Source organism: Macrobrachium nipponense, chromosome 12 (genome assembly GCF_015104395.2).
Source record: "Macrobrachium nipponense isolate FS-2020 chromosome 12, ASM1510439v2, whole genome shotgun sequence".
NCBI classification, from domain to species: Eukaryota; Metazoa; Arthropoda; class Malacostraca; order Decapoda; family Palaemonidae; genus Macrobrachium; species Macrobrachium nipponense.
Window position 1 is genome coordinate 81,005,423 of NC_087205.1, and position 22,212 is coordinate 81,027,634.

A 22,212-nucleotide genomic window follows, 5' to 3' on the forward strand; every position below is an offset into this window, starting at 1 on the left:
TAAGAACAAGTCTCCTGAGTAAACTTCATGGCAGTCACATTGTCGGAATTTTAACCTCAATAGTTTTGTTAACGTAATTAACATGAGGTTCTTTTATGGGAATATTTTATGCGATCTTATTATCTTGTATTTTGGTGTGTTTGCCGAGTTGGAAATTAGATCGAGTTCAGAGTATTTTTTTGCTCCTCGGGTGGTGAAGAGCAATTGTAGTCGTTACTACTCGTCATTATTCAATTTCAGGAAAAGCTGTTTACGATTGAACCAGTTGGGTAGCTAAGGCAATAAACCTTCCATTTTTTTTTGCAAGAGATGAAGTCATAATGTCTCCTGCCCTGCCTAAACCCGGGCTCACAGGGAACGAGTAATCCTCAGAGATCACGAGGCTCTTTTTTTCTGATAATGATCCGTGATGTACAATTATTGCTATTATTAATTAACTGCTTCATTGGTAATTTCACAATCATTATCATTGTAAATATCGCTATTATTCGTGTTATCTAGTGCTCGATTCAGTTTTTTTTAAAGAAACACTGGAGTTTTATCCATGTAATTACAGACACAAGTTATGCATTTGGTAATTTTTGTTTCGCTCTTTAAATGGGTAAATTTTTTAGCCTTTTCTAGTTTTATCCTTGAAACTCTTATCTCAACGACGTAAGGGAATTCTCGATCAGTTATAGTTAAACAATGAGGTTTCGGCTCTGTAACGCCTTCAAGAATACCACTTCTCACCTTCAATCTGCAGAAATATGGAATAATCGGATTGTCTCTCGGTTTGTTTTCTGCTTCTTTTCCTCTGTTTGCAACCTGTGGAATTCATTCCCTTTGCTTTGGTCTGGTTCATTTGATTTTATGTTGTTTACCATCTTCAGAGTTACACCTCTTTTTTTTATTTTTAATCTTTATCTTCTAGTTCCATTCAGTCTTACCTAGGCAAGGTCACTGTGTGTCACTATGTGTCACAGGTCTTTATTAAATAATAGCGTGAATGCTGGGAAGCGAAGTCCCACCCCCCCCCCCCCCCCCCCGGCCACCAGCTTTGAACTGTGACGTCACTATTTAAAACACATGGCCTCTAATGCCAAAAAACAGACGTTCTTAGGTGTACTGTATATGTTGATTGATATGTTTATGTCCAGATAGGGTTCAGGATCCTAGATTAGTATTAATTAGGGAAGTTTACATTACAGTGTATTTTTGAAGGTAAGTTTTGACCAATTTATGATGTTGGTTTTTCATATTGATAAATAGATAACTTGAACTCAGACTCAAAATCTACGTCATTCCGACAAATACCAAAACTTAATACGTTAAAATATAAAGGAAATACCCTTGAAGAGCCATAATTCATCTGCTAGCTTTCCAGTGCAATAGTAAACCTTTATCGTTGCCCGACGCGTCGGCTTTAGCATTAATAAAAGAGATCCATTAAATCCTTTTAAGTCGAAAGGTTTCATGCTATCCGGACGTGCAAAGCCGCAGGAACTCCATATCTCTCTTCCTGATTTTACCAAAGGGATCACGCAGTTCCTCTGGTAACTCGAGTGGTTTTTACATGGGATTTGGCGGAACGGCGATGAATGCTAAGTTTTGTTCCTAAAGAACACCATTTTCCGGGGGAAGAGGCTCTCTTGAGCTGTTTCCCTCCCTCTGCTAAAATGTTTCTATCTCGCAGTGGTTTTGGATGAGCGCGTGGTCCAGAATAGCTAAGCATTCCTATATAGGTAATTGGGTATGTGCACGGGTGTGTGCGTGCATATATATATATATATATATTATATATATATATATATATATTATATATATATATATATATATATATATATATATATATATGTATGTATGTATGTATGTATATGTATATGTGTGTGTCTCAGTGTATGCATGTGTGTATTTATATTTATAGTGAAATCATCCAAAGCAACTGATCACTATTGTGTAATAAGAGGGTCTACATTTTGCGTAATAATTTAACATCAGTTCTGATCTTGATCTTTATGATGTTATTCATAATTTTTTTGTGGTATCTCATGGAATTTTGGGGATCTCCTTGCCGGTCACATTGATTAGGTTCGAAATGCGCCACTGTCGAAGGCCTATGTTGATACGTGAGGCAATTCCGTCAACAAAGGTGGCTAACCTGGGTTTTTTGTGATGAATGCCTTATTAATAAGCTGTAGTATACGTAGATCTTGGTATATTTAAGCGTCAGGCAACGTGTTAAGGGAGCAATTTATAGTTAGTGTACGTTTTAATATGGAGTATTAATCTTTGTTTTTATTTTATTTTTTTTATTTTACAAAACTAGTTCAGACTTCATGTTAGGCTTTTCTCAATTTATGCTTTGGTTGACTCTGCGAGGAAACACGCGTATATATACATATATATACATGAATTATATATATATCTATATATATATATATATATATATATATATATATATAATATATATATATATATATATATATATATATAGATATAGATATATATATATATATAAACTTTATTCTAAGCCACGCAGAATTCTGTTCCATTATTCAACAAAACTTTAGGAACACGAATGGCAAGCTGACTAGGAGACAAATTAGCTTTGACTAGTTTTGATATTACACAGTATTGAAAGAATTTTAGACAAATGCTACAGCTCTGATAATCTCACGGCACTTCATAGTGATAAGATCGTCATTTCGAGTCAGAAATATTCGAAGCCATGTGCAGGAAATCCGAAATATTCACAGGGGAACCTAATGCGGTTTACTTTTCTGCGCAGGTCTGTTGGATAAGGGGAAAAAAATGCTGCCCTGCAGCTTGAAAAATACATTCCGTGTGAAATCCAGGCACGTAAGAAATGTGTTTTGTGATCTCGGTGAGCATAAATATGCAGGCTTGACTTTAAATTATAAAGTAACACCGAAATGTGGCTGAAATAATTCATGGCCCGGCCCAGGGGGTGTGTGTGAGGGAAGGTCTGCCATTCGTCTGTTTTTGCATAAATTTCACGATCGGCGAAAGAGCGTACTTCCATTATTGCTGTAAGACTGCCTGGGTCTGGTGGAGGTTTTTGCGATCTGTGTCTTGTTTATTAGCCCAATTCCCTGTTTTTATTATTACTATTATTTGTTTAGTACAGTTTGGGTTAGTAGTCACCAAAATTCTTGATTCTACTTAAGTGATTTTGTATAGATACAAAAACTATTAGTATGCGCCAAAACTATTAGAAAACATATTATCAGTGGTTATAGTATCCGTGTTTTTTTTCCTTAATCCGTGTTTTTTTTTTCTTGCGTCGCTACTGTGACAATTATTACGACTGTGACGACTACTATCGTTGATTTTGTCCCCTCCTTACTAATGCTGCTACTAATACTACTACCCTTACTGATACTACTGATACTCTTGCTAATACTACTACTCCAGCAGTTTTCTTACTGCCTCATCCGAGTTTCGCTTCGTACAGCTATATCTAATACTGACACTAATTTTTATTACGTTTTCGTTTTCATTGGAATAACAGTAATGCCAGTAATAAAGATACTGATTACAATGGGATTTGTGCATAGATATCTTTGTGGTGGGAAAAGAAGGTAAGTATAAGGAAATATTCACTTAATTTAATTTGGTACTAACTTGAAAAGTAGTTGCATTGGTTATTGACTACAATATATTCATTTATATTATGCATTGTTCATTTTTGCTGCTTTGCATGGAGATAATTATATTGGGTTCACATGACTCGTTTAACGTTTCTGAGATAGTCTCTCTCTCTCTCTCTCTCTCTCTCTCTCTCTCTCTCTCTCTCTTTCTCTCTCTCTCTCTCAGTAAGAAAAGTTCTATAATTTTGTTGCTCTCGTGAAATACAAGATTATTCATAGCCGACGTTGAGTGTAGAGTCTCACTGACACAAGTTTTTTAATCAGTTTAAACCTCCGCGTAGGTTTCTATTATAAGCTTTGAAGACTCCTTTTCTATTTCTACCCTAGTTTTTTTTTTTTATTCTTTGCTATCAAGTTTTCACATAACGATCCTTGAGGTCTAAAAGAGGAAACCTACTGACCTTCAGTGTTGCTGAGAAAAAAGAAAAAAGCCTCAGAAAAGGAACGAGTGTAATTTAAAGAGCTACATTCTCTCTCTGTGGCCCCGTTTCTTTCTTGCCAGTCCCTCAATTTTTCGCCCCGTCCCGGATCTTCTTTTAATATATTCCTTGAGGGCTCTCTCTCCCTAACCAGCTGGCTTCTAACCTCTATTAGCCTGGAAAAGTGACTATGCAAATTCCCCTGAGTAGATTATGTAGATGCAAGCCCTCCTCTACTCTCTATCCCCTCGGCCATTGAAAGTAGATATTACAAGGGGAAGCGATATGACGATAACTATTGCCCTTCGTCTGTAGTGCTTTTCCCTACTGCCCATTTCCGGAGCATTCACGGACGCCCCCAAGTCCGATTAAGCCCCATTCGGGATACAAGGCAAGTCCCTCCTGAAAGTCTTATGTGGAAGAACTTCATTGTTCAAATCGAATAGGAAGCGGTCAGAGGCCAACTCGTGAGCAGTCTTTTATTTTCCCTTAGTAACGGTGAACATCGCGTTTCGTTTCTCTCCCATGCATGTGTGTGTGTGTGTGTGTGTGTGTGTGTGTGTGGGTGTGGGTGTCGGTGTGTTTCTGATTTGCATTGCAGTAGAGTTGAATTACAATAACGTATAGTTCATATCCGATCCTCCCCTAGCGTCCTCGACCTATTTCTCCTCATTAATAAATTTCAAAGGTAAAATATTCCAGTGCCTCTCAGTTTACCTCCGTGCGCTCCAAGGGCTTATTAAGGCTCTAATATTAATGAATTTGTTTTAATGCTGGTGTTAATAGGTGATATATAATTCTAATGCTTTTTGGAATTTGAAAATAACCATGTTAACTTGCAATGTCGTTATATTTTTATATAAGTTGATATTGTCCATTTTACAATGATAATAAAAAGATATTTAAGGCGTCGTCGAGGAGATAGTGAGAATCTAGACCATTTCTCTATGTCGTTTCAATAAACGTTTGGTTCTTTATTTCTGAAAACAAACGCTTAATTACTATTATCTGAGAAGAAACTTTATTTCCTGCTGTTTATAAAATGTCTTCCTCCAAATGTAGCTACCTGTATACATTTTCATTCATTGTAACAACCCCTATTTGTTTGCAAAAGGCAAGTATGAGTGGCTTAAGTGTAGTTATTACTAACAAGCATTTGATTTCCGCTTCAGATAATAAATTTATTATAACTAATATCGTTTAACGATACTTATGTGTCGTTTTGGTGTTTAGGTATAGGAGTAGCTATTCATATATATAATATATATATTATAGGATATATAATATAATATATATATATATATATATATAGATATATATTGAAACTATATATATATATGTGTGTGTGTGTGTGTGTGTGTGTGTATGTACGTATATGTGGATTGTTATGATTATAAAAGAAGAGAAAAGTAATTGTCTTGATATCAATTGATATTTTGAAATCAACTATGCTTGTTCAATGGTGTAATGTGGAAAGCATTTCACAAAAAAGAATCCAGTGTCAAGGACACAATAGACAAACTTCAAAGACAGTTAGATTTGGAAGTTCACGGAATTTCGTCATCTTTGGCTAATATTGTATTCTAATATTCTTTTCTTCAGAATTATAATTTACGCCTAATGTTGTGTTTTTGAGTTCTAAGGGAATTTTGAGTTTAGCCAATAAAGCTCTTGGAAACAGGAATTCGTGTCGTGGGTTTATAACGTAGAGTGTAATTACATTTTTCCTTTTGGTTACTGTGAAAGAGAATCTTGACGTGAAATTAATGTAAGTATTAAAGAAAAATCAAAATGGCACATGTAAATAAATCAGGAACAAGTAAGCTTATTATACGAATGTCAGTGTAGTAAAAAGAACTGGAGATATATATATATATATATATATATATATATATATATATATATACATACATATATATATATATATATATTATATATATTTATTTATATTTCATACATATAACATACTATATATATATATATATATATATATATATATATATATATATATAAGAAATGAAGAGGTAGATTCATAATTAAAGTATAAATAGCGTATGATGATAGGCTGAAAGAAGAAATGGGTCATAAGATGTGTGCAAGTGAGTTTGTTCGAAAGTTGAAGTTAAAAGTTGGGATATACGAGGCATTGCCGAGGTAAGTCCCCCTTTTGGAGGTGTAAGATCCTTTATGGAAGTGAAAGGTGGATGTTGAGTAAGAGTTAAAGAAAAATATCTGAAGCAATAGAGTTCAATTTTTTGCGTAATGTAAATGGAATATGTAAATGATTACAGGGCGAGAAATGGGGGATGCGTAGAAAAAAACGGATAAAAGGATAGCTTAAGGGACGAGATGGATCAGGGTTTTCAGTTGGTTTAGTCATAAAGAAAGAATGAAGGGTTATAGGGTAGTGAAAAGTGTATACAGTTCGACTATGCTAGGAAGGAGATGAGAGACATAAGAATTTTGTGTAAATTGTTTGAGAGATACATATTGATAGCATGAAAGACGTAGTGAATGTAGTGGGTATGTCGCTGTTCTGAACAACCCTCCTTGTTTGCGTAAGAAGGTAATGTTCTAGAAGTTTCTTGGATTGGGGCTTCATCCAAAATTCAGCAGTTACACAAACGTGTGTGTATGTCTATATATATATAATATATATATATATATATATATATATATATATATATGTATGTGTGTGTGTGTGTATGTATATATATATATGTGTGTGTGTGTGTATGTATGTGTGTATGTTGTATGCACATCTGAGTCTCAGTGTGCGCGTGCATGCTAGTAAGACTAGTTATAGATTAACTAGGAAAGAGACCGTGCATCGTAATCCTCCATAATCTTGTGAAAATCTGTTTCCTTTATTTTTACAAATTGGCTGCACTTCATTTAAAGTAAGACAAAGATTTAAAATACATATTCAATTGAATATATTTGAATGCATTTATAAATCGCTTAGATTTCGATATCGGCGAATAAAAGCCTAACAGATTATTCAACCTGGCGATGATGAAATCCAACCTCTCGTATCCATCAAATATAATAGTGAGATATATTTAGAAAATTATTTTCCGCAATACGTACTTTGGCCTTCCGGTAATATGAGGGACAGCGTGCCTCTAAACGGGCAGCCAAGTTATCCAGTCCAGACACCTATTACATAATAGTTAGTGAAGACCCAGTGGCCATAGCCTTCACTTTCCGTATTCCTCCATTTCGTAACTGTTTCTCTCTGTAGGTTGGGCGACTTTGCACTGCCGTGTAGTCTTCTCTATCCTCTTTATGTATGGGTTTTATGTTTCCAACGGGAATTCCTATTCTACTTTACATTTTCCCTACTCTTTCTATATCCTTTTACGCCAAGGGTTATGTCGAATGTTTTTTTTATATTTTGGAGGACGTTTGAAGTTCTTGAAAAGAATTTACTAAAAAAAATTTCCAGTAATTAAAGGAGTTAATTTTGTAGCTATGCTATTTTTCAATAATTTTATCATTATAGTAGACATTTTCAGTTGGCACGATAATTTCAGAACTCTGGAATCATACCTATAGCACGTGACTGTATAGTAGCTTGAAAAATTTTCGTAAGGAACGAGTTGAGATAGGACTAGCACTGAATTAGTCATTCGAAACATCTCCACAATACCAACATGCCGGGAATATCAGTCTAAAATGTGAGCAATACAGACAAAATTCATTGACATCATTGATACGATGAAGTGACGAGAAATATTAACCGACTTAAATATAGAAGTGAAAAGAGGTCTCAGGTCTTTCTCCACTCGAACCGTATTTCTCCTTTTCAGCATTTTTGCAATTTAATTCTGATTTGATCCCATTTTCGCCGCTGGGCTGGTTTACAACTGTCATTTTGCCGTTGTTCCTGGAGTTTATTTCCCTCTTGTCCCTTTCGTTTTCCTTCTTGAAAATTCCTCGTCAACTGCTGGGACCAGTAATGTAGAGAAACTTCACATTTAAAAGTCAGGGGCGAAAATATAGAGGAAGGTGGAATATTATTCCAAGCGTTGCTCTAAAAAGAGGTTAGAGCCAATAAGGGCTGATGTAAGGTGGCCTTTAATGTGGAAATAACTCTTATTGCCTTAATATTCTTCTACTGAGGCTCTCGTATATAGCTTGGAGAAAACTCCATTGAAAAACCTATCACCTTTAAAGCCCATATTTCTCATATCTACATCTTTATTGAAACTAAAATTTTCTCTAGAATAAGGGAGCTTCATTTATTTCTCTTCATTTTTTTTCTTTCGATTCACTGTGGGTGAAGTTTATGAGAGTCGTAATGTAGAAGAAAGGTATTGGAAATTCAATAAGGGAATTATAGAGCTCTAACCAGTCATTTTCATCAGTACTTCGCAAGTTCATTGATTTGGTTACGACACGCTTTCTCTCTCTCTCTCTCTCTCTCTCTCTCTCTCTTCTCTCTCTCTTTCAAATAGTATATGAGTATATATACAATGTATATACAGAATTATACTCTTACATTATATGTGTGAATGTGCATGTGGTATAAAAAATATTCGGTATGCTGGTGCTTCTAAAAGATATGACAATTAAATGATTACTTGTGAAAAATGTTTTTCCATTACTATTTTTAACGTATACATGAATTACACACAAACACACGCACAATATATATATATATATATATATATATATATATATATATATATATATATATATATATATATACATATATATATGTGTATATATATATATATATATATATATATATATATATACATATACATATATATATGTGTATATATATATATATATATATATATATATATATATATATATATATATATATATATATATATATGTGTGTGTGTGTGTGTGTGTATATATATATATATATATATATATATACACACACACATATATATATACATATTATATATATATATATATAGCTATAGTATGTATATATATTATATATATATATATATATATGTATATATATATATATACACATATATATATATATATATATATATATATATATATATATATATAGTGTGTGTGTTTGTGTGTATTTTGGTGATTTTATTGACCAGTCATCAATGGCTCCGAAATTTGATTCTCAAGTGAAGTTTAGATAACCTACACTCTGTTTTTTTCCATTTGTCCATCCGCCTGTGATGTTTGCGCATGGTAACACTGCGTCCCGGGCTTTAAATAATATCCTATTTCGAATATTAACTGTCTAATTCGCATACAGTAAATATTAAAACACTTTTCAGTTGCAAATGTACACCAAAATATCCTTTTATTTACCTAAAAGGTACACATAACGTAACTATTCAAAGCCAGGGACGAAGTGTTACCATGCGCGACCACCACAGGCGGATGTATAGTAACGTATTTTGAACATTTTCAAATATCGTCTGAGTACGTATATAAACATATTGGTGTGAATATAATAATAATAATGATAAATAATAGTTTAGAGTGAATAAGTATTGTTTATTACGCATGAATAAAAATTGTGATTGTATGGGAAAATATACTTTTATATTAGGAATTGTTGAGAGAAATACATTTTTGGAAATAAATGGATTATGTTCCCTCACTTACCACAGGCTGAACAAAATGATAAAAGTGGGAAAGGAAAAGTGTTCTGTTTGAAATACTGAGAATTGGAATTACCAGCTGACATGATATGAAGACAGATACAAAGCTCTGATTCTGGGAAAACAGAAATAGAAAGAAAGTTCTGAAATATGAAATACCCGGAAAGCAGAGTTAGTGATTGTTTGAGCAAAACAATTGTTTGTTTATTTTTAGATAGTTGCCTCCTTACCGGGGAATGCTGTTCTCTTTTGAGAAGTCCTCGTTGGACGAGTCGGTTACATTCTCGGCTTCCGATTTCAGGGTTCGGGTTTGATTCGCCTCTCTGCCAACGCGGAATTTGTTTCTAGTGATAGAAATTCATTACTCGGTGTGGTTCGGATCCCACAATAAGCTGTAGGTCCCGTTGCTAAGTAACCAGCTGGTTCCTAGCAACGTAAAAGTATCTAATCCTTCGGGCCAGCCCTTGGAGAGCTGTTAATCAACTTAGTGGTCTGGTTGAACTAAGATATACTTCTCTGTTGGGAGTTTTCGTCTGTTGCATTCACGGTGACAGTCAGTCAGGTTTTGGAAAGCAGAGTGACTGGTTCCTGACAGCCGGTCGAGAACTACAGCAATTGCAGTTTTCTGAGGATCGCTTTGAGGCTGATGGAAGCAATAACAGCATTCTGAAGTTCACCTTGTTGTGGGTGATGGCAGCGACATCAGTTTCCTGAGTGTCAGCTTGTTGGAGGGTGATGGCAACACTGACAGATTTGGAGCGTTACTGGGTTGATGGACTGTTTAAGTACTCTAGGAGGAGGTCGTGACCGGATTATATTTTTTAGCCACTATTACTGCTGATGGAGTGAAAGGCTCACATGAAATTATTGTTTTGAGTAGAGCAACATGCCCTTATTGTATTGAGCAGAGGTAAAGGCTCTTAGAGTTATTATTGTATGTCATTGAGCAAGGGAGCAAGTATGGCTCTGATAGTGTTTATGTAATGATAAATATTTCATTTTTCTATTTGTGTGGTACTGCTGCTGGATAGTATCTATTTTGGGATTTATTTATTGAGTATTGTTGTTGAGAATTTAAGGTAAAGGATGTGGAACTATGTAGTAATTTGTTTGTTGGTTATAGTAATGGTCATTTGCGTTACGTTTCTATTTCCCAAAACCTGGACTCGCTTGTAAATAGGTATAAAAATTTATGATAATAAATTAGTTTAAGGTTACAAAGTCGTATTTTTAAGCTCCTTCCTCCTTTGATTGTCCCTCCTGCCGCCATTCATTCCAGTTTCACTTTATTTTGGCAATAATATATATATATTATTTACAGAAAATCTCGCGCCCTTTCCACATATGATTTTTAAAGGAACGAGGCTAATCTTCACCGAAAATTTTTCGTTGCATATCACCCAGCTCCATTACTGCCTCATCTTGACGTGTAATGGACTGGTGATGAGCACACTATTGCATATTCACAAGACGAGGGCCAGGAGTTACCTGATGTGCTTTTTGTTTTGTTTTTGTTTTCTTTTTCTGGCGATCCGAAGATAAGGGCCGAGTAATGAAGGTTCTTGCTGGGGAAATTAGCTTTTTTCTCAATTGCCAACGAGGAAATTGCCTCTTGCAAACGCCATTTTTCACCTAGTCACAAGGCTCCTTTCCGTTATTTATAACCGTTGAGATCTTTCTCATGTTTTGCTGTCGCCATGATTACTTGTGCTGGCATTTAAGGTCTCGTGTTGTAGTGGTGAAATAATGACACCTGAGAGTGCAGTATTATTTGGACTAGGCGGCTTCAAAGATGTCAATTCGTTAAAAGTATTCGGACACAGCCACCATACAGTTTAATATCTATTTTGTGGCTTTGTCCATTTTTCATTCGTTCGTCATATGATTCTCATAGATACAAAAGATAGGTATGATTTTCGTGTAGGGTGATACCCAATTCTCTATTTTATTAATATCTTTAAACTCATGAGAACTATGTAAAAGCCTTTTGTGAATGTAACTGCAAGGTACTAGCTTCTTCAATCCGGCTTGTGAAAGCCGTTTATTTATCTATTTATTTATTTATTTATTTTTACTAATTCTGAATGATAGGCAAAAATGATGGCGAATAAATAATTAATATTGTATTAGGGCATTTGTTTTCTTCTTTTTATTTTTTATAACGTTTAAAATTATTTCTGCTTATTAATTTTCTATATTTACTTTTTAACATTTCAAACATAATAATAACTGAGTACAACAATGGTAAGACATAAAACAGCAAAAATATTTTAATAGACATTGAAGTAATGTTGATCTCATATGAAAACTTTGTTCCTGATAGGAATACATATGTAGGAATAATATTTTGCTAAATATGTATTTTCGGCCGAATTCTTTCGACATTTGGCTTTAAGTTTATTCCAGCCGAATAAAAGTGAAAATCAAAAGTGGGAAGGCCCTTCGGCAATGTAAAAATGATATAACTTTATACTATATAGCGTGCTTGAAAAGTAATCCTCAAGGTTTTTTATCTACGCTTTTGAAGATAGTCTCAAACAACTAATCAAGTCTAAAACAACTAATCAAGTAATGAGGAATCAGTGACTCAAGAATACAGTGCTACGGGACAATAATTCTAGATCTAAATCATTAGAGTCACTTTCGTTTTTTATCTCCCAAAGTAGAATTTTGGGTTGGAAATGGTAAAACATGTTTACCCCTGACATTTAAGAGTAATACACGTAAACTGAAGGTTCATTTTCATAAATGACATATTAATATTCCAGTTCCTGGAAGTTATAAAGTTTGATACACATAACTGATTTTCAAGATAAAAAAGTAAAATATTTAAAGGAAAGCATATTATGAGATTCAAAATACATTTTTTCTTTTGTTTCAGAAGTCTAAATGGTTTAATTAATTTCTTTAGTCACAGTTCGTTACTCAAATCGGGCTACATATCTGTCGAGGTTAATATAGTTATTAGAGAGGATTTCTTACATCCTCTTTGAATATTCTTCTTAGAGAGAGTATGCTTTGCTTTGAAGGTAGACAACGAAGGCTACATAGTGAATTGGATTTTTCCTTGCAAATTAAACCTTCGTTTATTGGAGGACTTTTACTACAAATGTGCAACTTTGGTAAAATTATAAATGGATAAGCAAGATCTTATTTATTTGGGAACTATCTGTCCTTTTGTGCAGTATAATAGCACCGATCTCATAAATGAGGAGGTTCATCACACAGCTTTGCTTATTGATAAATCAAAGTCTGTCCTCATCATGAGTGGATAGATTTGCACCAACATAGCAGCATTTCAACACGGTCATGTGGTAACTTCTGCTTAACCTACAATTTTTATTCTGAGAGACCTTTTTTTCTGGAAGTAATTAGCTTTAAGCAGGAAACCGATGTCATCCATTTTGTACTTGTCAGGTATTACGTCATGACAATACTTGCAAGAATCCGTTGATCTTTAGAATTAACCAGCTTAGTCTGCACTTCATTTAAATCCTTGCTGGTATTAAGAATTGCTTGCTTGTCTGAGTTTTCTCATTCATATTAAGTGGCACATTTGAGAGGTTGATTTGCGTTATCTAAGAAAGGAAGTCCACAATGAAAAAACAGAGTTGAACATATTTAGTGTTCAGGGTACGTAGTATTTATCACTGATGAGCATATTTGTGAACTTTGATATATTTGAATATGAAAGCGAAGGAAAGACGTCTAATTGTGATACAGACCACTTGACAGAATCCTTTCCCCATAACTGGGTATGTATTTGAATATTAATAATATATATATATATATATTATATACATACACACCATATACATACATACATATGCATTTATGTATATGTATATATGTATGTATATATAGATTTATATATGTATGTATATATATTATACACACACACACACACACACACACACACACATATATATATATATATATATATATATATATATATATATTATGTATATATATATATATATATATATATATGTAGTATGTATACGCACAGCACGATTGTATGATATGGTACTGGATCCTATTTTGGCTGATCAGCTTGTAGAAAAGGAGGGTCGTTCCCCTTTCAGGTTTTAATCACTGGGTTGAATATTCATTGGTTATCTTCCTTGAATATATTTTGGACCATCAGCCAATGGAACCATTGAGCTCCTATTACCTTTAGCTTAAGAAGGAGGATATAAAATCTCATGAAATGAGCAATGAGCGAAATTAATGTCAAAAAGCATCCTTGTTGCATGCAATTGCTGTAGATGAATTTATTCTCTCTCTCTCTCTCTCTCTCTCTCTCTCTCTCTCTCTCTCCTCTCTCTCTCTCTCTCTCTTGTTTAGAGTAATGTTGCTGCTGTCGAAAACTGATTTAGTATGTACACTTGTAGCATATTTTCTCTTCCAGAACTTTATCCATTTATCTCCAGAATATATATATATATATATATATATATATATATATATATATATTATATATATATGTGTGTGTGTGTGTGTGTGTTGTGTCTGTGTGGTGTGTGTGTAATATATATATATATATATATATATATATATATATATATATATATATGTATGTATGTATGTATGTTTGTATGTATGTATGTAATTAATCTCTATGAAATCTCAGTCTGTTTTTTTTTTTTTTAGTAATCTTATTACGGAGAACTGTCCTGGATTTATAATCTCTTCATCTCTTCATGAGCTCATGTCTCACCATAGTAGTAAAAGTGCCCAATACCGAAGCGAATTTTTTGTAATGCATTTTTTTTCGGGTTTTGGATGTCAGAGGTGCTGTGGTTAATTTTGAGTCTCCATATTTATTTGGACTTCTGTTCGTTCTTATGTTTTCCCCATTTGTGTACGATTTGATCTTATGTATATAGAGATGGACTCTGGGAATTCTCTTTAGATTTATTTTTTTAGTTGCGAAATACATGTGTCAGTCAACTATTAATGGATTATCATCATTATTCTCCCTGTAATTTGTTGTAAAATATTTACTAATTTTGTGAAAATACAACGAAAAATCATGTATCTTATGTACTGTGGGACCAATGGACACCATTGGATATATAAAGCTCAAGTATAAAAGGGAAATGTTGCTTACGATTAAGCAGTGAAGTAGATCGATTTATTTATTTTCAACAGTTTGTCATGACAAACTTTTGAATTTAGATTTTTTACACATTTTCTTCTTCTGTAATTGGAGGTACTACATGTTCTACAATCACATGAAACTACATATGATCAAAGTTTTCTGTATAAAGTGAAATAGCTTGCCTTATGATATGTTACCGATTTAATGATTTTAATAGTCTTTTTCGTAAATACGTATACTTGTTTCCATAAATGTGAAATTGTGAGGCAGCCGGCGCTCCCCAAAACCTTACCCCGATTGTTCATTTTCGTATAAGAACGAACCTTCACTGCGAGCCCTGTAGGAGGCTGAAAATATTGGAGTGTTAATACTGGAGACGCCTTGTTTTCTTCGAAGTTAGAACAATAAAAAAGAGAAAATGGACTGATTATGAAATTATTAATATAAAAAATGGATCATAACGCGAGATCATTGCCACTAATTATAGTTGTTTCCTGCCATCTCGACGTTACTGGTATATGCGTGATAATTTTCCAGGATCCACATTAGCTCTATTTTTTTTTTTTAAGCTCCATTCCCAGCCAGTGTTCCTCCATTCACTAAGAGAGAGAGAGACTAAGAGAAGGTGAGGAGGAGAGGAGGAGGGAGAGGAGAGAGAGAGAGAGAGAGAGAGAGAGAGATGTGTAATTTTGTGTTTCATAATTATCAACGTACTTGCTGAAATGTAAAATTAAATTTCAAAAGTCAGAATCGGTTTCATAGCCTCTGTGAAATGACACAGAATTACAATTATAAATATCTCACGTATTTAAAATTGTCACCACTTTCGTTTAAGAGAAAAAATATTGCAGAAATTTCTATTTCAAGCGGAAATGGCTTCAGGAACTGAATGGACCCTCGTAACCGAGAACGTAATCTCGCCATTTAACGATAACAGCGCGTGTCCATCACGCATAATCTCCACCCCCCCCCCCCCCCCCCTTCCTTTATTATCTCGCCACTCCCTTGGGACGGCCACGATTAAGCCTCTGGGATGTCGGGAAAGAAGAATCCCCCCCCCCCCACCCCCTCTTTCCTTTCTATTTTTCATTTTAACGATTATTTTCAAAAGTGTTTGCAGACGTGGACCAGATTTGGAAAGGTCGAAGGTCGTCGCCCTTCCGTCTTTGAGAACCTGCGTCGGTTTCGGCTTTCATCATAAAGTGGATGTAACTATTTTACATCCATATAGTACTCTGAAGTATCGCACTTTCTTTCAATATTTTGGCGTTTTTATGAGCTTCTTTTATTAGATGGAATTATGTTGTAACAGAACATTTTTACCAGTCATGTATATATAGCGCCTCAGTGGCTTGGTCGGTTCGGTCTTGGCCTGGCACGTCGGTGGTCGCGAATTCGATTCTCGGGCATTTCATTTAGGGGTCTCAGAGATGTGTATTTCTGGTGACAGAAGTTCACTCTCGCGTTCGGAAGTCACGTTAAGCCGTTGGTCCACTCATATGTATATGTGTGTGTATGTATGTAGTATGTATAAATAGTGTTTGTGTGTGTTTGTGTGTGTCAGTCTGCAGAAATGAGCATTAATGCCACATACTTCTCGCCCTTTGTCGTGCATCTTGAATAATGTTGTGCGTGGATGCCAGCAGTCCTCATACCTTTATGTTTTAGAGAAATCGCTCTATGGTAGATATGACATCTTGCCTTTCCAGCTTGCATGAGCAGTTTCAGAAGGGAACTTCCTCGATCTCCTTTAGTGCCTGCGCCTCTGTAGTCAGTACATGCGACGTGCTTTGCAGATCGCCAGCAGTGATATATATTCCATTAAATTATAAAGCAAACGATCCAAACTCTGTACCATTAACATCATCTCATTAGTATATAAAGTGAACCTTCCCGATATCACCCTGTTCTCTGTTTTGCAGTATATGTAGCGAAATAGAGTCCTGAATTTAAAGAGATCCTAATTATTGTAATATTCAGCATCACTGATGTGCAATGTTGCCAATTAAGGTCAAATCACCGAACGGGAATATGGTACAACGTAGCTCGAGCTCATCCTTAATGTCGATTAGTACACTTCATGACTCACAGGTATTCGCTTCTTCTGGCGTTACGGAAGCTAATAACTACAACCAGAGATTTGCATTCCTTGTACTACTATACTTCATTATTTTCAGGACCAAAGAATAACCTTGCGAGTAACAGTTAAAATGCAAAGGACATATAACTCAAATAAGGCGAAAGAAAACGCTTGCATACATCTGTTAAGAGAGAAGAGAGGAGGAGGAGAGGAGAGGACGAGAGAGAGAAGCTGAAGAGGAGATGAGAGAGAGAGAGAGCGATCATGTTCACCCCTGTTTGGATGATAGAGAACCAAGTTTGCCGTATAAAAGACAATCAGTTGTTCTCATTCCTGTGTTGTCTCTTGTAATTACACATTTTGTGTGTTCGACCTTCAACCCTTAACAATCAGGGATATCTCAAGTTCATTTTAAGATGCTGTTTACACTGCTAACAGTCTCTCTCTCTCTCTCTCTCTCTCTCTCTCTCATGAGATTCTTTCCATCTGTCTCTGCCGCTCTCTCGTTCGTCATAAGGTATTCTCTCTCTCTCTCTCTCTCTCTCTCTCTCTCTTCTCTCTCTCGTCCATAAGATCTCTCTCCATTCATAAGATATACAAAACCCATCTTTTAGTAAAGACTTTTTTTCTTTACCCCTTCCCCTGAAAGCCAGCGCACTAAAGTCCACCCAACTCCTTGCTCTTCCGATTTCGTCATTCCTCCAGTCCTTGTTTCTGGCTGGGTGCTCGGCCCTCCTCTCAGTACAAATCTGAGTCTATGTCGCCCTATGAAAAATTCAGATGTGTTTACCCAAGGGGTCTCAGTAAATACTCGTCACACTGACTGACTGCTTCCACCTTTCCTTCCTTTGTGGATCTCTCTTTCGTTCTTCTAATGTCAAATTTATGTACATAATTGAATTTATGCACATAATTTATATATATATATATATATATATATATATATATATATATATATATATGTATATACATGTATATTTATAGTATTATGTATGTTTATATTTAGGTTTATTTGAAGATAATATTATCCTTGCTAAGCAAAATTCATAATATTTATTTCTTTCAAAACTAGCTATCTCTTTCTGTGTTTTCTATGTGGCCTTTAACGCACGAAAATATGGTTGGTGTAATGTCTTAATACTTATTTCCTCTCAGTTTCAGGTAAGGATTTTGTTACTGGATCTAAGGTGACGTGACGAGGTGCACCCTCCTGAAAAGGTAAAGCTTTCTCTTGTTGTACAGGTGGGCATTAGGATTTCAGTGAAGCATACATACCTAGGCAATATGTTTGGTAAATGGATATAAAAGAAGTTTTAATATTATTTCAGCCAATAGTATTCGAAGGGCATAGCCGTAGCCCGTGCTAATACTCTTACTGCTGAAATTCGAATTTGCATTAATGATAAGTCGCGCGGATTTTAGTGCTTTTACGGCATACTCTGTAAAGAGAAAAACGCTGAAACGTTCGGATTCCACTTTTACAAGCACAAAGGTCAAGTAGTGACTTTTATCAGATATTTCATCTTTGAAAGCTTAGCCAGTTAAGTTGCCTGCGCTTTGGTTTCTTTGCAACAGCTGAAAGACATTTTAGGCTAGTTTTCTGCTATGCTAGTTTTATTTTTGCGTTTTTTTTTTTTTTATTGTTTAAGGTTAAGGGGCCGAATTCCTACTTCTTCTTTGCTCTCTTCGGAACGGTCGGGAAAATGATCGCTCTTTGACTTGAAAAGCGTATTGTGAAATATTCAAGAAGCACCGAGTAAGTTCAAGGTTGACTGCCCCTCCTTGGCAAACTTGTGCTTTTGCAAGTTATTGAAGTATCGTCGTATATCTTCGGATCGGGTACGAAACAAGAATGAATGTGGAGGAATGGATGCGAAAGGGATGGAGGAAGTTTAGATTTAGGAGAAGGGTGAGAGGAAAAGGTAGGGGAAGAGAAACTGGTAGAAGAAATGCGAAGGAAACTGCGGAATCGAGATGAAGTGTATACAAAAAATATGGAAGGAGTGGGAATGGATGTGCCTGATCGTCTGCCTTCTCTCTTTTTTATTTTCTCATTTTTTTCTTAATTTCTCTTTTTATCTCTACTGGTCTATGGCTCATATCATATCCCACTTAGGGTAGCGGTAAAATCGATCTGGTCAATGGCAAGGATTGTACGGATGAGCTCTTGAATATTCAATAAAAAAAATAACACTTAGGGTGCGGTAAAACGATCTGGTCAATGGCAAGGATTGTACGGATGAGCTCTTGAATATTCAATAAAAAAAAAAAACTCGTGAAATTTCATAAATAAATGAACGAAAGACCTCGTGAGCTGGTGAAAATAAACAAGCAAGTAGATATCTAAACGCGATTCTAGCTCTGTGGTTGGTACTTACTTATCTCATTTACTTAAGTGCCAAGAAACAGGCTGACGGGAAATTAACTTGCCGGGCGCCCAGAACTTGTTCCAGAGATTGGCAGCTGTCACTCACTGGCAAGATGTCCAAGGCTGGATATGTCTGGAAGTTCAAACATTCCCGAATATTCTTCACAGATGGAGATATTCGGTACTGGCTTGAAGTTTAGTTACCTAACTAAGGAGAAGATATTAAATTCTTGACGCAACAATTAAAGATATTAGGATATTGCATCTAGATGTTATATTACGTAACTGCAGTAAAAATAATTTTTTATTTAATGGAATTTGGAACTATTAAAACATAAGGGATGTCATTAGACACAAATAATTCCCTTCATATTAACAGTTCGTCGTCATGATTTGAAGTATTCTAATTTTTTGTGAATTTATGAACGGGTAGATATGTTTGTATATTGTAACACTCGCGTAAACAGAGTCGATAGCAGCCGCGGGAACATTACAGTAATGTGGCTTTTGTCTTGGAATTTCCTCTTTGCTGTTTTAATTCTAATATTCAGCTAATGGAAAAAATGGAAAGTCTGCCTTTTGAAATATTTATTATTTCTGCCTTGCTGAAAATGGATCACGCCCTTCGAGCGTCGTTGAAAAAATTGCCATCGTTGTTTCAAACTTCACTTATTTTGCCTTTGCCTTCTTAGTTGCGTTCTAGTGTCCTGTTTTCGAAATCTAAATTTTCTGTATCATAATAATAATTGTGTATAGCTAGGGTCAGTTTTGGCGGTCATCTATATTGTTGGTTTTATATTTCGCATGGATATGTCTACAAAGCGTGGGCTTTTATCATTTTATTATGCGGACGTAATTTCATACGAGTGGGAATTGGACTGAGGATTAATAAAGAAAAAAGAAGTCTGATTAGCCAAAAGTTCTGTGAGGAACCTGGTGACGACGAAATATATATTCTTACAGGATGCTAATTAAGTGGAACGTGCAAGAGGCATTGCCACTCAACCGAGCCGAGTACGGGCCGTAATGAATAAGCAACGGAAAATACATTTTCAGAGATTTTAAGGTCAAAATGTCGAGAGTGTGCATGAGAGCTCTGGAAGAAGAAACAAAGAAGGAGAAGCAAAGTGGAGGAGTTTTCATAGTAAACAAGAATTTGATAAGTTGGCAGGTGCCTGGAAAGCGAGGAAGAGAAAAGGGAAAACAAGGGAGCAATATCTTCAGGATATGGTACAGTTAGAGTAAGACAGGTAGAAGGGCAAGGAATGAAAACGAGACGGAAGAATGAAGGTCATCAAACTGGTGGCAGTCAAGGGATACCCTAAACAAATGTTTGTATCTGTTGGAAATATCATGGTAGAGAAAGACAAAGAAATGATATCGCCCTTTGATTATAACATGCTAATCCCGCTCATAATCTGCATGATAAAAGACATTTTGACAAATTACCCCAATTTTTGTAAGTAATCAGCGTTAATGATTATTTTCTGAGACTGTATAGTTTGAAAGTTTGTAAACAGACGCGGGTAATCTCACCCTATTAACGTTGGTTAGAGCTTAAATCGTTGTATTTTTAAATTAATAATTAAAAAGAAAATGAGGAGTTATCTGGCATTCTTAGAAGGGTGTGACGAAGCCAGTTGATTTGCTCACGTGATGAACGATTTTGTATTTTGACCAAACCCTTAGCGTGCGGTGCACTGTAGGCATTACTTCAGTTTCTTTGCTGCATCCTTTCAACCCCTTTCCACACACTCCTAAGAATTGAAAGGTATACATACCAGAAGGGTTTTCCTCCCGGTATGTATACCTTTCAGATCTTTTTTAGTGTCAATTTCTGCTTCAGCGCTGAATGTTCTCATAGTTCCCAAACCCTCAGTTTTTATTTATAGACATATACTTGCGCTTTATAAAAATAACACGGACAAACAAACAATCACACACACTCGAAGTAGAAAGTGGAGGTATTCAAGTCTGGGCAGTGAAACTGTACGTAGATCAAAAAGAGAAAAGAAAGAAGAATATTTGAACAAACCGGCTGATGATATTGACAAAGTTATGTATTTAGTGAGTAGCATTGGTGTAAGGCTAACCCGCAGAAGTATTGACGAGTTGCGAGATACATGTGGGTGAAGAGAAAAAGCGGAAAATACCACAGGAGGGCGGAATTGAGCAGAGATTTGTGTGAAGATAAAGCACGGAAAGACATGAGTCGGGAAATTTTACAGAAGCCCCTTGCGACATTCACACACACACCTACACACACACACACACACACACAAATTATATATATATCTACATACATAAACATACCATACATACACACACACACACAACACATACATATATTCATATATATATATATATATATATATATATATATATAATATATATATATATATTATATATATATATATATATATATATATATATGTATATTATACGTGTATATATGCTAATTTTGTATAAGGAACTCTACCCTTATGCCATCGGTTTCTGTGTACATTTTTCAGGTTTCTTTGCCTTATCCCCTTTATGATAAGTGTATTAGGACGCCAGTCAATAGCTTCCTTCTTAAAGTCAAGTTATAAATTTGAAATACAGACTGTAAGGTATTTCCTTGTCAAAAAAACTTACTAACCACGTAAGCTAACTAGAAGTTCCTTGGAGTTATGAAAGTAATTCTTTGATATATTCATAAAATTATTTACTGAAGAAATACATTGCATGTCATCTGTTTTTCATATAACTATGCTTACAACACAAATGAAAATAAATATTGTATTAAAAGAGAAAATCAAACATAACGTATTGTAACTTAGAAAAGATATCAAGATACGTATCAGAGATTTTAGCGGGAAGTTCCAATAAGTAGGCTGCAGAACCCGAAGTGGTTGTAAATCCAAAATTCCTTTGCTCATTCGCTGGCTCCATTTTTGCATCATAGAAGGTGCAAGGCTGAAGTTTATATTAGACAAGAGTGAAACTTCA